Raw genomic sequence first — 15,354 nt, 5'->3', positions numbered from 1 at the left:
TACGGCGGTTAGAGTACTCCTTCCGACTTAATGCATCAACTACCACGTTGGCCTTGCCTGGGTGGTACTTGATCTCGCACTCATAATCGTTTAACAACTCAACCCATCTTCGTTGCCTCATGTTTAACTCCTTCTGGTTTAAGATGTGTTGGAGGCTCTTGTGATCTGTGAAGACGGTGCACTTTGTGCCGTAAAGGTAATGCCTCCAAATTTTTAGGGCAAAGACTACAGCTCCCAACTCTAGGTCATGGGTTGTGTAGTTTACTTCATGCGTCTTTAGCTGGCGGGATGCATAGGCTATCACTCTCCCACGTTGCATGAGAACGCAACTTAAACCCTGATTTGATGCGTCGCAGTAGACTACAAAGTCTTCCGTTCCTTCCGGCAGAGATAGTACAGGTGCGCTACAGAGAGCTTGCTTCAAGGTTCGAAATGCGATTTCTTGTTTGTCTGTCCATTTGAATGGTACACCCTTTTGTGTAAGCGAGGTAAGTGGCTTGGCGATCTTAGAGAAGTTTTGAATGAACCTCCTATAGTAGCCTGCTAATCCCAAGAATTGACGAATTTCCGTGGGCGTTGTCGGGATTGCCCAACCTTCTACAGCTTTGACCTTAGAGGGATCCACATGGATTCCATCTTGGCTGACCACATGACCTAGGAAATTCACGCTCCGCAGCCAGAACTCACACTTGGAGAGTTTGGCGTAAAGTTTTTCCGATCGTAGAGTTTCTAAGACTTGTCGGAGATGTTGGTCATGCTCTTCCTTGCTTCGAGAATAGACGAGGATGTCATCGATAAAAACAATGACAAAGTTGTCAAGAAACGGTCGGCAGATTCGATTCATTAGGTCCATAAATGCGGCAGGGGCATTCGTTAGACCGAAGGGCATTACGACAAATTCATAATGTCCGTAACGAGTTCGGAAAGCGGTTTTTGGAATATCCTCTTCCCGGACTTTGAGTTGGTGGTACCCGGACCGTAAATCGATTTTAGAAAAATAACTAGCCCCTTGGAGCTGGTCAAATAGGTCATCGATTCGGGGAAGTGGGTAGCGGTTCTTGATTGTGAGTTTGTTTAACTCTCTGTAATCGATACACATTCTAAAAGATCCGTCTTTCTTTTTGACAAAGAGCACCGGAGCTCCCCATGGCGAGTAACTAGGTTGAATAAATCCCTTGTCCAAAAGTTCGCTGAGTTGGCTGGATAATTCCTGCATCTCGGCAGGAGCCAACCGATAAGGTGATTTAGCAAGAGGAGTTGCTCCTGGGATAAGGTCAATTCGAAATTCAACCTGTCTCTCTGGGGGCACTCCCGGAAGATCTTCAGGAAATACATCCGGAAATTCACATACTACTGGAATGTCTCGAACGTTAATCTCCGCCTTGGTTTTGTCCACCACATGAGCCAGGAACGCCAGATTGTTCCTTCGTAGATACTTTTGTGCCTTGACACACGAAACGAGGCGAAGGTTCACGCTAGATTTGTCTCCATAGACCACTAGGGTTTCGTGATTTGGAAGACGAAGACGGACGGCCTTCTCATGACACATAATTTCGGCATGGTGGGGGCTTAACCAGTCCATACCGATGATCACGTCGAAACTCCTAATTGATACTGGCATTAGGTCTATTCGGAAGACGTGTCGATTAAGAGCTAGGGTACATCCGGTGTAGATTTCCCCAGTGGATTCGGTTTTCCCATTGGCCATTTCTACCGTATAGGCTTCATTTAGCTTTTGGGGAAGTTGTTTTAATAGGTGCTTAAACTTATTGCTTACGAAACTTCGCTCCGCTCCGGAGTCAAATAAGATGCATGCATAAGCGTGGTTTAAGAGAAACGTACCGGTAACAACAGAGGGATCCTGAATAGCTTCCCCCTAACCCATGGTCAGCATCCTTCCTGTCCTTCCATTTCTTGAATTGTTGTTGTTGGGACAGTCTCGGCGGACGTGTCCAGTCTTCCCGCATCCGTAGCAGGTGTAGCTGGGCCCTGTGCTGTTGCCGCTGGCATGGGCATTGTTGTTGTTGCGAGGGTTGTTGTTGTTGATTCCCTGATTTTGGTTATGGGGAGGGTAAGCCTTGCAGTACTTTGCGGTGTGACCCCTTCGGTTGCAACTGGTGCACTGAAAATCCTTGCATTCTCCATAGTGATGGAAACCGCACTTGTTGCATTTGGGAAGATTACCAGAATAAGGTTTGGGAGTATTTGAAGTGGCTGAGGTTGGAGCATGTGGTGCGGCTGGAGCCGATGTGGTAACGGCATTAACCGCCACTGTATGCTGTTTCTTGGAGGTGTCGGGGCCCTGGCGCCCCTTCCTCTTATTGTTCTTTCCCCTCTTGTCATCTCCTTCCTTCTTCTTCTCAGCCTCCAATGGTTTCTCTCCCTTTTTGTTATTATGGTCGTACAACCTTTTTGCCAGTCTCTTCGCACTGTCAAATGTTTCGGGGTTTGCAGCTATCATATTCCCTTGAATTGGTGATGTGAGTCCCCAGATGAATCGCTCAATCTTCTTTCCTTCCGAGGTGATCATACCCGGGCACAACAGAGATAGTTCGCTAAATCTCGATATGTAGGCATCGATATTCGCGTTCTGCACAGTGAGGTTCCATAGCTCTTGTTTCATCTTCTGTATTTCGCCTCGTGGGCAGTACTCTGCCATTAACATTTCTTTCATCTCCGTCCACGGCATAGAGTTGGCTACAGGGAGTGTCATGGATTCTACATGCCCGTTCCACCAGGTGAGTGCTTGATCCGCAAAAGTGCAGGCTGCGAACTTCACCTTCATGTGCTCAGGGCAGTCGCATATCTCGAATACCGACTCCACTTTTTCGATCCATCGCTTCAGAGTGATCACTCCTCCACTGCCATTAAAAGTTCGTGGTTTGGCGTTTGTGAAGTCCTTGTAGGTACATGCCTTGTTGGATCCTTGATTCATTCCATTGTTTGAACTTCCGGATCCTTGCCCATTGACTCCTCCATTGTTCCCTTGTTGAATTTGCGCAATCGCTGCAGTGACTGCTGCAGATACAGCTGCCTGGAAGGCGGCTGAGTCAACTTTAGGTGGGGTTGGTCCTGGGTTTCCGCGAGTAGGTCAGAGAGGCATCTTTCTGTGACAAAACGGAAAGATGTTGAGGGTATGTGGTTTCGGTGAGGTCGTGATCCTACTGGCTAGGTGCATAGTACGAACTTAAACACTACTACCATTTACCAATCAATAATATCTCAACACATAGCAATTTGCAATATCGTAATAAAACACATAGAAATTTACTAATATTATCCGCATTTGATACATGAAAATTTGCTCATAGGAGCATACATGAGTGATACTAGTTCGACAGCATAACGACTCTATGAGTAGTGTAGTCACTTAAACATAGAGTCGGAGTACATAGCATATTTCCTAACGAACTACTATGATATAGGCGGCAGTCTCTAAGGCATACCCCCAAAATGAGATTGGTAGCGAAGCTCGACTCATCATGGAACGAACCATGTATAACAAGGTCCAATTGCGCCTCTCAGCTACAACATTCAACTATGGTGTCCTAGGAGGTGTCAATTGTGAGACAATCCCACATTCTTTAAGATAGTCAAGGAACTCAGTACTAAGATACTCACCACCACGATCGGATCGAAGCATCTTAATGTTCCTGCCCAAAACTCATTGAATTTTTCAAAGGTTTCTGACTTATGCTTGATTAAGTAGACATATCCATATCTACTAAAATCATCAGTAAAAGTCACATAGAAGCGATTAGCATATCTTGTGGCGGTTCTAAAGGGTCCACACACATCTGTGTGTATAAGGTCCAACAAACCTTCACCCCTAGCACAAGTGCCAGTAAAAGGTGACTTTGTCATTTTACCAAGCAAACAAGATTCACAACTATCATCCGACTTTAGGTCAAATGACTCCAAGACTCCATCCTTTTGGAGTTGGCCTATGCGTTTCTTGCTTACATGTCCAAGACAACAATGCCATAAAGATGTTTTATCTAAGATAATGGAAGATTCAATACTCAATACATTATTTCCTAGATTATCTACAACATATACAGTTTCATACACACCATCACAAGGTAATGCTTTAAAATAAAGAACATTATTAAAGAAAGCATCAATACTACCATTATTATTATCAAAATAAAAGGTAAAACCTTGTTTATACAATGCATGAAAGGAAATAACATTTATTACCATTTCTGGCGAATAATAACATTTATTCAAATCTAATGTAAACCCACTATTTAGAACTAAGGAATAAACTCATATATTGATGACATGTGAAGCTTTCCTGTTTCCCATGATCAAGTTTATCTTTCCCTGCTCCACATTCTCACTTCTTCTTAGTCCCTGCAAATCAGAACATATGTGAATACCACAACCTGTATCAACAACCCAAGACTTAGAATGAGGTGAGTTATTATACAGTATAGTGTATATACATGCATGGTTGGGTTTTACTTTCCCATTCTTCAAATCTTGCTGGTACTTTGGGCAGTTTCACTTCCAGTGCGACTTTTCATGGCAATAGAAGCATTCAGCCTCATTAGGGTTAGCAGAAGGAGTGACAAAACCTTTCTTGGTTTTGCTTGAAGAGGAGCCTTCAAGGGTCTTACCCTTGGTACCCTTAGAAGGGTTCTTTCTCTTCTTCCCTTTGCCATGACCGATTGCCAAGACATTGGTCGCAGTTGGAGTGGGAATAGGAGTAGAAACAACCGTCTTACCCTTTAGACCACTTTCGGTGGTCTTCAAGAGTCCTTGAAGTTTGCTAAGGGTGACTTCTTCCTTGTTCATGTGATATGTCATGCGGAATTGATCATAACACGATGGTAAGGAGTGCAAAATGATGTCTATTGCTAACTCCTCAGGGAGGTTCACATTCAGATTCAGTAAACGGTCCACATATCTTTGCATTTTCTGCATGTGGCCCATGATGGGTTCACCATCCTTCATTCGGGTTGTTATCATGGAGGAGATTATTTCATATCGCTCTTGACGCGCACTTTGATGGTAGCGGTCCATCAAGTCCTGGTGCATCTCAAAAGGATAACAGTTTTCATAGGACTTTTGGAGCTCAACTGTCATGGTGGCCATCATGATGCATGTCACTTTTATAGCATCTCTTTCATGTACCTCATATTCAGCAAGCTCTTCAGGAGTAGCTGTTTGCTCGAGTACCTTCAGCTCCTTGTTGAGAACATATTCTTTGTTCTCATACCAAGTGACCATCTTGATGTTTCTGATACAATCTGTAAAGTTGGACCCATCAAAGATGACTCTCCCACAAAGATTCATGAGAGAGAAGGAGCTAGTAGGGTTTGAGCCAGAAGCATTGTTATTGGAAGACATCTGAAAAGAAGATGGAATATATTAGATTAGATATAGAGATAGTCCTTAATAAAACACCCAAATGTAATATTAAGGCTAGGACCCAACACAATATTTTATAACTTAGAATAGGGATACCATAATCTAAGCTATAAGATATTTGAAGGTAGGTGAATGATGATTAACCAATTTCCACCATGAAAAAATGAAATATTTAATTAGGTTTTAATTGGTTTAGAAACTCTTAGATTCTTTGAGATTAATTGAACTTTCTCCAATGGCATGTTTCAATCTCGAGTGTGCCCTTCAAGTTTTGTGATTGGGATGCCGAGGATCACAAAACAAGGTGTGAAGTAACCATGCAAGTTACTTGGTACCCTTAATGTATTACCCCTCAATCGATGTGCCGATTAACCACACACGCTCCATCGATACTATGATAAACATTAAGTCACCCTTTACCTACCTTGTTAAGTTCAAGTTAGTTTTCCGGTTAACCACACACGCTCCACTAATGACTTAAACAAAGTGTAAAGTGTAATTTCATGGATTAGCACCTTATTCATATTTTTTCCTAAAGTAACTAGGATTGGGAATTTAATTTAAGCATTTAGTTACTTTATAATCATTATACTTTTAATGAGAATTTATAACCCCTTGTCCTACCCATTCGGCTAACGACCCTCCACCGATCAAGGAAGGGGTGGGTGAGAGTGAACACCCATTAAGTTGTCATTTTATAGGCAACAACCTTATACATAGACCGGCTTCGTGAATGAGGCGTACTAGTGGTAAGACGACTTGATCTTATACATACATACATACATACATACATACATACATACATACATACATACATACATATATATATATATATATATATAAACTTATAATATTATAAAGTATAAGGGTTGAATTTTAGCTTTTTAAAATTCTAAGGGTTGGAACTAAAGCTTTAAACATGACTTTACTTGTTCCAAAACTTGAGGGCAAGTTTTGTAAACTTTCAAAAAAATTCATTTCTTATAACTTATGAATTTAATTGAGTATTAAAAATGAAGACTCCTCATTTTTATAACCCTTGTGTTCTTTTAATGGTATTTATTAAAGTGTGACCTTTGGTTTTCCATAACTTGAGTACAAGTTATGGACTCCATTAAAATACATAATGATCATGAATTAAACTACCAAGTAGGTTACAAACAATTCCTATGATCATCTAATATTCATAAGTTCAAGAACATGAATATGAACATTTCAAGAATCATAAATTACTCATAAAATTTGTAATTTTGATAATAGCCATTGTAAATGGATTAGCATAGACATTAAACCATTAAAAACAAGTTTTATAACACCAAAACAGTTTAGGGTAATGTTTTTAGTCCATTTCCAGTAGCAAAACTCGAAAATCTGGATACTACAACCTCTACTCACCGAGTGCATGTACAGACTCGACGAGTAGCATGCATTTCTTCATGGACTAGGTGAGTCCCCCCATGGATTTGGCGAGTTCATACGTGCATTGAACAAAAAATTCAATTTTCAAGCTATTTGCATCAAGTATCAAGTAAACAAGCTTAGGCTCTGATACCACTGATGTGTTTTGAGCATCCTAACACTCTTATGGTGTACATGCAACCCTAGAAACCTTGGATCTATGTTTGACTAAGATACATGCAAATAATTATTTTTCCAAGGTTTTTATCCTATCTAGCATGGCATGGGGAACTTGAATCAAATAAAGCTAGTAGAATTACTTACCTTGTAGTTGTATTCGATTGCTTGGAGTTTGAGAGCCTAGCACTAATAGTGTGGATGCCTCAAATGGAAATCACAAATCACCACAAACTTTGGAACCTTGAGAGAATAGTCACAACCTTCTTGAAATCGGCCCTCTTAGTATACTCACCACAACTATTGTGATTTCAAGAACCAAAGCCTCCTTTATATAGTGTGGTGGATTAGGGTTACATCCATGTAAACCCTAATACCCATGTATTTTTCATTTCCATGAGATCCATGGGTTAAAGCTCCATGGAGTATTCATGGACTTTCCATGCAAGCCTAGCCCATTCCATATAAGCATTACCCCACACTATATAAATACAAGAACCCATATTTAATTAGTCATACTTTTGATCTCTAAATTAATTCTAGATTAATTATAGATCAATACTAATTAAATAATATGATTTTATATTAATATATTAGAACTTATAATATATTAATAAATCATAACTTATAATATTCTCAAAAGATTATCCATAAATTGTTCGGGTGAAGTGCAACCCAAATGGACCATGCCGGGTCGGGTCAAGTACATACCAAATATAATTATGAACTTAGACACTATATCCAACAAGGATCGTTCCATAAAATGCTAGAATCTAACATATTCTAGTAATGGAGAGAATTTTGTATTCTCACACTAATGATTAGGATTAGGAATTGTGAAATGAGAATCATTGGAAATATGTTCAGTTGATCTATTTCACCAAGTAAGGACCATAGGTAAACATATTGTGCATGCTTGTTGCATAGGAAAATTGTTGTTATAATTCAAGTAATAAGTTGATTACCCGAAACAACAAATAATGAGTAATCAATATGGTGATTAAATAAAGGTGTCTTATTTATACTCAAAAGTTTGGGGCCATATAGGATTAGTATTATTCTTGTGTTTCACTTTGCATGTTTTGACTTTCCGAATAATGAGATTATTCAAATCATCTACAGTCGATCATACTTTGGAAATAGGTATGAAAGAAGACTGTCATGAATCTGACTGTAGATTGTCTAAAATGTATTAGACGTCGCAAAAGTTTGTTGCAGTGTTCATGAGTGCTCCTATAAGATTAGAGTATTGGATTAAACTTGGATCGCTTCATGGATTTTATTACGAGTGATTGGTAAGACAATAATATCGTATATTCTTGAAATTGAGATGTGTGAGTTGTATTATGCAAGGCGGTTGCATATTGATAATATGTAAATGCACCAGTAACTTGGTGTTATAAAACATATTGTTGTGTGTGATTTGATGAGTAGGTGCAAGCGAGCATTTGAGTCGAAATTTATCCGTTCCTTTTACCCAAAGTGGGATAAAAGCAATATCTATGGGCCCCTCGATGATTTAGTGATGACACCCTAAGCGCTTGGCTAAGCCGGGACTAAGTTGATGTGTTCAAATTGTAGTTTGTTGTCAGTCATAATAAATCAAAAATCGAGAAACAACATATAGACTGAGAGAATGATTATAATTCATGTCTCATGTTTATAGGATATCTAGAATGGAGGAATATATGATCCCTTGTCTAAAGGACAGGTTGCTAATAAGATCAGATTTCGACAGCGTCTTTGAGAGCTACTATTACTAATCGGATTGTACTTGCATTTATAGTTACTAGACTTATCCAAGTGGGAGACTATTGGATTAGTGTCTAAGCCCGTAACTATATTTGGTAAGTATTTTACCCGGTTGTGCATGGTCCTTTTGGGCTGCCTTCACCAAAGCAACTAGGTAGGATGATTTATGAAGAAAGAGGTTAATTATGGTTTATTAATATATTATAAGAATAATATATTAAAAGAGAAATCATATAGTTTAATTAATATTGGAAAAGAATTAATTAAGAAATTAAATTTGTGGCTAAAAGTGATTAATTAAACTTTGGGGACTAATATTGTAATGAGATAATTGCATTGTGGGCTATGGATTCCTAAAGGGAAGGAGATTGGACGAAATCTATGGGAAGCCCATATGATTTTCGTCCAAGGGCCTTCTAGAAAGGTTTCATGGGTTGCTTAAGGCCTAAGCAGAGAATTAGGGTTTCTCCTGAAACCCTAGCAGCCCACACAACTATAAATAGACCCCTAAGGCTCCCAAGAACGTGGCTAAGTGTTCTCTAGCATACCTTGGACATTTTTGGAGCTCCTCCCCCCTTTTCAATATCATCCTCTTGCTTGTGGTGTTTGTAAATTATTAGAGGAGTGACATTTTTTACTCTAAGCTCCAAGGAAAGAAGATTCAAGCATCCTTGAAGAGATCAAACCATTCTTGAAGAGGTAACCAACTAGATCTGTTATTATATGTTAATCTTGAAATATGTATGCTAGATCTAGGGTTCTTAAGTCTTGGATGAATTGCATGTACAATAGAGAAACCTACATCCAAGCTTTAGGGTTTGCATGAGCACATAGGATGTTCTTTTGTATAAAACCCATCAAGATTTGGCGTCATTATCTTTATGGGGTCCGTTGTACCATTTACACAGACCATAAGAGTTTGAGGTATCTTATGGATCAGCCAAATCTGAACATGAGACAGCGTCGATGGCTAGATATGGTGAAGGATTATGATTGTGAGATCATTTACCACTTGGGGAAGGCCAATGTTGTAGCCGACACGCTTAGTCGCAAGGTAGCACCGATTAGAGATGTTTGCCTAAGGATAACAACAGTGACTCCACTGTTGGAGTAGATCCGCGAGGTGCAGGTCGAGGGCCTGAAGGATGAGCGTCGGAAGTGCGAGCGGATCATAGGCCAGGTGGCCTCGATTGACTATGATAGTCGTGGATTGTTGACCCTGCATGGGAGGGTCTAGGTACCGTACTGGGGCAGGGTATGGCAGATCTTGATGGAGGAGGTCCACAAGTCCAGGTTCTCCATCCATCCAGGGGCGACGAAGATGTATAGAGATCTTTAACCTGACTACTGGTGGCACTGCATGAAGTAGGATGTTTCCCGGTACGTTGATAGGTGTTTGACCTGCAGAAAGGTTAAGGCCAAGCACCAGAGGCCTCACGGCAAGACGCAGCCGTTGGACATCCCCATGTGGAAATAGGAAGATTTCACTATGGATTTCATCACAAAGCTTCTCAAGACCGTACGGAGAGTGGATTCAATTTAGGTCATCATGGATCGGCTGACCAAGAGTGCCCATGTCATACCGATCCAGGAGAGCATCTCGACCAAGAAGTTAGCTGATATCTACATCCGAGAGGTAGTAGCTCGGCACGGGGTGCTAGTCTCAATGATTTTGGACCGAGATATGCGGTATACTTCCAGATTCTATAAGAAGTTTCACGACGAGTTGGGTGCTCGTCTGCACTTCAACACTGCTTTTCACCCGTAGATGGATGGTCAGAGTGAGCGGACCATCTAGACTCTGGAGGATATGCTGCGGGCATGTGTTTTAGACTTCGGAGGTAGTTGGGATACTTACTTTCCCTTGGTTGAGTTTTCCTATAATAACAAGTATCATGCGAGTATTTGTGACTACCCGAAATTTCTATCTTGTTAAGTTATACAAATCAATTACTTTAGACTTGTTTCTGCTAACATTTAGCACTGTTTAGAATCTGTTTGAGTATTCTGAGCCTAGTACACCAAAGGAATGAGTGATAGGAAGTGTCTGTTGAAGTTGTAATCCATCAAGCAAGCCTTAAACTTCACCATGTGGAGTTTACAGCCACACCATGTGAGTTTACGGCCGTAAACACATGGTGGCCATAAACTCATGTTATAAACACGATATTCTTCCATTACTTCTTCATTCTTCCCCTTTTCAATCCTAGAAACCGATTTCTCTCTCAACTATCATCAAGAAATTTCATCTTGATCTTCAATATAGTAATTAATCTTTCCATTTTCAAGTTGATATCCTTCAATATCTAGTGAATATACATGTTTTCATCCATGAAATCTCTTCTTTTGGTTAGATCTTCAAGTGTTCTTCATTTCATCAAGAACACTCTTGTTCTTTGGGTCGAAAACTACTCTTTCTAGCTTCTACATTGTAAGTATCCTCTTATATACTTGCTATCTTGTTATAACCATTGAATTACTCCTTGGAATCAATCATCTTCCCAAGAACATGAGGTGTTTACGGCCAAGGGCATCTCCCTTGGCCGTAAACCCTAGTTAGTGGTGCATATGAACCATAACTTCTTCCTAAGGCTTGGAATTAAGACTAAAACACTTCCTTATGGATTGAAAGACCTTTGATTCACTCTTTGGCACTAAACTTTATAACTTTATGACCGTAAACTCGTAGGGCCGTAAACCCTATGGTCGTAAACTCACAAGAAGCATATCACTTGGCCGTAAACAATAATGTGTGGCCATAAACCACTTAGATGCAACCCTTTTGTACTTCTAGCACTTGAATCTAAGTGTTTTCTATGTTATAGGATGTCTTTCCTTCCATGATTAGTTGTTTAAACCCTAATATTATACATATATGTGTGATTATATTCTAAATAGGATCCGTGTGTGTGCTCAAGTCTTCACTTGACACTAGCATCCTATACCACTCGTTCATCCAAACCACTCACTACAGGTGAGTTCATACCCCTTAATCTAACTTTCAAATGATTTTAAAATGCTTTTATGGGGTGATACAATTTGAAACATTGTAGTTATTATATCAATCACATGTGATTAATAACTAGAACAAACAGATAGATTTTCTATTACATTCAAACTTTTATCAAACATATGGATTCAAATACTTCAAAATGTTTAGCAAACTGTTTTACATACTAAACTCTTTATCAAACTTGTTCTTATATGCCAAACCTTTTCTTTTAACTATTTCAAACTTATATATTGTCAAAACCATGTCTAATGCATATATAGTTATATAAGTAAGGTTGGAAGAACTTAGGACTGATAACTCACTTTATTTCCTGTTCCTTGTTTGGTTGTGGACTTAGAGTACCCTATTGTTTGTCCGAGTGTCGTTTGATCCTTAGTTATATATTATGTATATATTTATAGACATAAAAGCTTTTATCTCAGTTCAACACACTCAGTCATACAAACAACTCAACAAGTAAACTTTAATAGGTATAGTTTAGAAAGTCACTACTCACTATTTCTAGTACAATGAAACATACAAAGAGTCAGTTCATACATGAGTTAATACATACTATAACGAGAAATAATACTCACTATAAAGAGAAACAGATAGAGAATACTATAACGAGAAACAATACATACTACACGCTATACACTAGAGAACATACTACATACTAGATATAGAGAACATACACTACACTAGTACATACAATACACATACAAGAATACTATAACATAAATGTGAGCCACTACTTCGGGGCATGGCATCACTGCTGTGTCTCATTTTGTAACCAGAGTCTCCTGGAGGGAGAGCGTGAATTTGTGTATAGATCTATATAGGACTGACCGTCCTACACCTTGCTGCTAGCTACAGTGGGACCTGCAGGTCTACGGGTGACGAATTTCATACCATTTCGACGTCTTCGAGCGTCGTTTTTTACTAGTCAATCAAGTATGTTTACAATTATATCACATTATACCTTAATTAACAATCGGTTTAAGGTAGTTATTACAACAGTAGTTACTATATATAACACTACAGTACTTTATTATTTTCCCATTGCATTCACATTGTTAGACTATGTAATTTAGAGTTATAATAAGTAAAGGGTATTGAAGTGTAATATTATACTCTTTATATAGAGTTTATATGTAATTCTGTAGGAATAATAGAATCACATGGTTTGTCTTGGTATCATAGCCAAGAAACCTCTTGCCGCCTCCAACCCTAAATCTGATCGGATTTTTTTTATTTCTTCTCTTCTACTTCCGATCACCAACACATGGCTGTTGTTATTGCCTTTACTGCTGCAGAGAAAACAACCCACAACACTCACAAATTCGCCTTCACCCTCTCTCTTACAAACTATGGTTTCTGGAAGGCGATGATCAAACCATTCTTAACTACTAACCATCTAATTGGCTATGTAGATGGCACCATTCAACGCCCTGAACAGAAAGTTACCACAAGGGATGCAATAATTGTAACACCGTAAATTTCAAAACAATTTTTCGCATTTTATAAAAACATAATTCATTTAATATTCGTAAAAACACCCATGTTTGAAATACAATTCATGTCATACAAAAATCCCAAGATCTCATATCATAAAATCCCGTGTGTATGTACTGATCAAGCCGGCACCTTCCCACGGTCGTCACTAGTACCTGAAACAATTAACACCAAACACTGTAAGCACAAAGCTTAGTGAGTTCCCCAAAATACCACATATAACACATATTAGCCACTCGAGGCTATAAATTTGTGGGTCCGTGCACCCAAACTCTGTGAACCCTCAGGCTCTAACTCTATAAACATGCACAGCATAAATCACATAGAATAATGCAGCGCAACACATAACATATATAGCATACAAGCATTGTATCACATAACTCTAGTTACCTACTCAAGGTAAAGTATAGCGAGAAGACTCACCTCGTGTATCTCGATAACTCGCAAATCCCTGGAATCACTCGTGCTCGATCCCCCGAACTATAATCTTCCTATAATACAATATATCTCTAATTAACACTTTTACAACTAAGGTTGACTATCCCTATCAAGTCAACACTGGTCAACTCTGGTCAACGGTCAACTTTGACCGGACTCAGCGAGTGCATCAAAGCAACTCGGCGAGTTTAACGCGTTCACTGACTCCCTTGGATCGTTTCTTGGCACGTTGAGCACTCGGCGAGTCTAACGCGTATACATAGCCCGCCATGTCCATTTTAATGAACATGTTTTCCTGTTCAACTCTTCACCACCACAACCATATGCTTCACCTACTCCTCCTTATACCTCTATCTTTCCTACGCCACCTCCCACTGTTGATCTCGATCCCGTTTCCACTAACCACTCCAAATCTACAAACACTCACCCACACTCAGAACATTTAATGCCTTGGTAGAAGGCTACTTTTTAGTAGAAAATATAGGATTTTCTAGGAGATACAAACATTTACTACAAACATTTACAAACTGTTACATCAAACACTTACAAACATTCTCATACAAACAAATGAAACTAAATACTTATGAACTCACCAACTTTAAAGATGATAAACTCTTTCAAAATAACTTGTATTCTCAGGTCATCAGTAGACAGGTACCGATGCCAGGTTTTGAGAAGACGGAGCTTTCAAGACTCGTCTCTTATTTTGATTCATATTTTGGTGTCTTATAACTATACACATAACACACTTGTAATAAATTATATTATTAATTCAATGAATGATGTTGTTTCTTGTTTACTATTATGCAATGTTGTGATACTATACATGACGTCCTCCGCCACAGAACGTTTCCACCATTCTGGTTTTGGGGTGTGACAGTATTGATCATCCTCCCTTTGAGATGTTGTATGGGAGGAAGTGCATGATCCCAATATGTTGGGGTGAGGTTGGCCAGAGGGTAATGGGGAGTACCGAAGTGGTACTCAAGACTACGGAGAAGATCCAGTAGGTGCAGAGCGGGCTTTAGACTGCTCAGAGTCGGCAGAAAAGTTATGCCAACAAGCGTCGTCTGGACTTGGAATTCCGGGTCGGGATATGGTGCTCCTGAAGGTGTCATATGGTTTAGGAAGCTGGCCAAGTTGGGCCCTAAATACATTGGAAATTTTAGGGTTTCAGCTTGGGTGGGCAAGGCGGCGTAGAGGCTGGACCTGCCAGCCGAACTCAGCCAGATTCACAGTACTTTTCACGTATCCTAACTACGGAAGTGCCTGGTAGAAGACTAGAAAATGGTGCCTTTGGAGGATATTCAGGTGGATGGCAGTCTGAACTACATCAAGTGGCTAGTAGCTATCCTCGATAAGAAGTCGAAGGATATGAGAAACAAGATGGTGGAACTAGTGAAGGTGCAATGATAACACCGCAAGGGCTCAGAATGGACCCGGGAGTCGGAGGACGAGATGAGGGAGCACTACCCCAAGCTTTTTCTGGATTCAGCAGCAGACTTTGAGGACGAAGTCGAAAATAAGTGGGGGAGATTTGTAACACCCGGTTCCTGATATGTATTTAAATTCAAGTAATGTTGTAATTTACTCTAGGACTCGGCGAGTTGGAGGCCCAACTTGTCGAGTAGACTCGACATTATGCTGGGATTTTACTGATCTACTTGACGAGTCAGGAGACCGACTCTGCGAGTAGGAGCTTTCTG

The sequence above is a fragment of the Lactuca saligna genome, chromosome 7, assembly GCF_052625555.1.
Source record: "Lactuca saligna cultivar CGN05327 chromosome 7, ASM5262555v1, whole genome shotgun sequence".
NCBI lineage: Eukaryota > Viridiplantae > Streptophyta > Magnoliopsida > Asterales > Asteraceae > Lactuca > Lactuca saligna.
Note: the sequence above shows the minus strand (reverse complement) of the source record.